The sequence below is a fragment of the Otolemur garnettii genome, unplaced genomic scaffold, assembly GCF_000181295.1.
Source record: "Otolemur garnettii isolate 467f Iridium unplaced genomic scaffold, OtoGar3 scaffold00170, whole genome shotgun sequence".
NCBI classification, from domain to species: Eukaryota; Metazoa; Chordata; class Mammalia; order Primates; family Galagidae; genus Otolemur; species Otolemur garnettii.
The window spans coordinates 2684027-2687134 of NW_003852565.1; the positions used below are offsets into that span (position 1 = coordinate 2684027).

Genomic DNA, 3108 nt, shown 5'->3' on the forward strand with positions numbered 1-3108 from the left:
CTGTAGTTTGAACACAGAGCTCCCATTGCTAATGTCCCACTAAGGTGTCATTATCCCTATATAAAATTTGCACTGAATTACATTGAAATGAATAATTAAACAAAGAGAATCATGACCTCCTGGGATGGCGTCTGGAGAGCCCATAGTGTTCTGCTGGCTTCGGTTGAAAACAGGAGGAAAAGAAAGCCCAGCAGAGGTGCCCATTCCATTCCCAGCTGGTTCTGTAGCGGGTCATTGGAAGACACTCTGCGACAAGTGTTCCAGCTCTGGCCAGGAAAGCCGCCTTCTAGGATTTTTCTTTAACTGGGTCTGCAAAAATAAATAAATAAATAAAAGAGAATCATGATGACTTTGTGTTGAATTGAGAGGTCCTTCCAGTCTTTGTCCCTGATACCTTTTTCTCTTGGAGGTCTTTGCTCATAATCACCACCTACTTTTCCATAGAACTATCGGGTAGACAGCAAGGGATCTCTGAGACTCTCCAGAGGGACAAAGTGGGTGTTTTGCCTTGGTCTACCTCAAGCAATTGCCCCACCTGGGAAGAAGGGTGAGGGTGCCCCATCTTGGGCCTGTCCCACCTTCATCCTATCCTGAGCAGCCTGGGGGAAGGAGGAATACCCTGAGGGCCACGCAGCTTAGGCACAATAGGATTTGGAAAGTGACTCAAATTAGAGTAACCAATGGCTAATTATCATGTCAAGTTATTAACTGTCCATCAAAGTAATTTCGTAGCAATGTCTGAACCATGAGGAGGGCCCCACACAGACAGTATAAACAGGAGCCCAGACTACTCCCAGGGCTTTTTGTCATGACGAGGGGACCCATCTTGCACTGTAAACCTACCTTTCTCTTTCTCAACAAACTTTGTTTCACAGTTGCCTTCCTTTTGTTGGGGGCTGGTCTTTCTTTGACCAAGAGCACACCAAGAACCAAGAATACAGACAACTGCCTGAACCATGGCAGAAGGCAGAGGTTCCCTGGGGCCCTCCAGGTAAAGACAAACTTGCCCAGTGCTAGACAGCACCCCTTCCAAACCTAAAATGTAGGGACATTGTATCAGAATTAAGTAGACCAACAGCCGTTCATGCCAGTTGTTTTTCCATGAAGGAGAAACTTTCACCCCAAAATATGACTCGTTGGTATAAAGAATTTTTTTCAGGGCCAAAGGAGTAGGGTGCCGGCCCCATATACAGGAGGTGGCAAGTTCAAACCCACCCCCAGCCAAAAAAAAACAAAATTTTTTTCAGTTAGTTTTTTCATTTCAGATTGATATGAGGACGTGTGTGATTAGGTTACACTGTGTTTTTGTAAGGTAGAGTCCGTGTTCCTGAGTCCCTCACCCAGGAGGCATGTCAAACGTGACTCCACTGTACCTGAGAGGTACCTGTTGGGTGGGCACTTACAGAACACACCTCCCTCGTCTTGAATTTAATTGTGTTTTTTCTCTCAAGTGGGTCTGTAGTTGTTGATCTACTAATTTCAGCTTAGTCCTGAGTATATGGGATGCTTGCTTCTCCTTTCTTGAGACACTTTACTTAGGAAGATGTTCTTCAAATCCAGCCAGGTAAATGCAAAAAATGTAAAGTTTCCATCATTTTTAAGGGCTGAACAGTATTCCATATAACACAGTTTATTCACTTGTTCATAGGTCGATGGGCACTTGGGTTGTTTCTACAACTTTGAAACTGTCAATTGAGCTGCTATAAATATTCAAGTGAAAATGTCCTTATGGTAAAATTATTTTTTTCTTCTGGTTAGATTCCTAGTAAAGGGATTGTAGGATAAAATGGGTTCTTTGAGGATTCCTATTACTTCTTTCCAAAAAGGCTGTATGAGTTTGCAGTCCCACCAACAGTGCATAAGAGTTCCTCTGGTATAAGGAATATTTTGAATTAAAGGCTCTTGGAGCACAACAGGCCTTGGAAAAGACTTGCCCTCTATCTGCATCAACCAGTCAAGAGGATAACTGACTTCCTTCCCTCTCCTTGTTATCTCAGTATGTTGCAGGAAAGAAGATTAAAATGCAACCAGACTTGGTACATTATTTTAAACACTGTACCTGTCTCTCAGGTTAATATACAAGTAAATCCACTCCTCCATACATCCATTCATTCTCCCAAGGGTCTATTCATCCTCTCTAGCAAATATTTATCACCCCTACACAGAATTACCTACCATGCATACTCCTCATCTTCCCCCTCCTCTCTAAAAGGCATGTAGAAAAATGTCTGAATCCCATTGGGATATTGGGTAATAACTCTGTAAATCTCTCAATGTGCATGGTGTTAGGGGGCCTAACGCAGCCACATACAAACCCTTCCCCCTCCTCCTTCTCCTCCTCTCCTCTTAAAACAAAGACACAAAGAATGTGGTTAGCTCCAAAGGACCCTAACATTCCAGGGCAAGCTGTGAAATCTGCGCACTCCCTACAGCATATAAAAGAGGTCTGTAACTGCCACCCTCAGTGCAGATGCCACTTTCACTGTCCAGCTGGGTCACCTTTTCCTTTCAATGACCTGGCCTTAACATCTCAGTTCTGGTCTCGCCTCCAGGTGCCACCACTTACACCTTTCATATGGTACATAAACCTTAATTGTGAGTTGATCTTTTACTGAACTTTTATGAGAAAAGGTAAGTTTCCCCTTGTGCTGTAGCCACAAGACACTGAACCAGTCACATCAAAGGGACTACAGAGCACCCAGACAATAAAAGAAAAGCATTATCCAGCAAGCTGGCCGTTTTAATTTAATTTTTTATTCTGAAGGAAGAAGCTGTAAAATAGCACAGAAAGGTCTGTGTAGTCTTTTTTTTTTTTAAAGACAAAGTCTCAGTTTGTCACCCTCAATAGAGTGCTGTGGTGTCACAGCTCACAGCAACCTCTAGCTCTTGGGCTTAGGCAATCCTCTTGCTTCAGCCTCCTGAGTAGCTGGTACTACAGGTGCCCACCACAATGCCTGGCTATTTTTTTTGTTGCAGTTTGGCTGGGGCCAGGTTTGAACCCTCAGTATGTGGGGCTGGTGCCCTACTCACTGAGCCACAGGTGCTGCCCAGTCTGTGTGTCTTTTATCCGCTTTGCTCCAATGTTACATTTACATAACAATAGTATAA

At 43.7% G+C, this 3108-nt stretch overlaps 1 non-coding gene across 1 annotated transcript; it reads left to right on the forward strand.

Annotated features, from left to right (window-relative positions):
* The first annotated feature begins 113 nt into the window (after positions 1 to 113).
* LOC111728571 lies at positions 114 to 257 on the forward strand. The gene has a single exon (XR_002775824.1). It is a non-coding gene; the product is annotated as a small nucleolar RNA SNORA7 (small nucleolar RNA).
* The last annotated feature ends 2851 nt before the right edge of the window (positions 258 to 3108 follow it).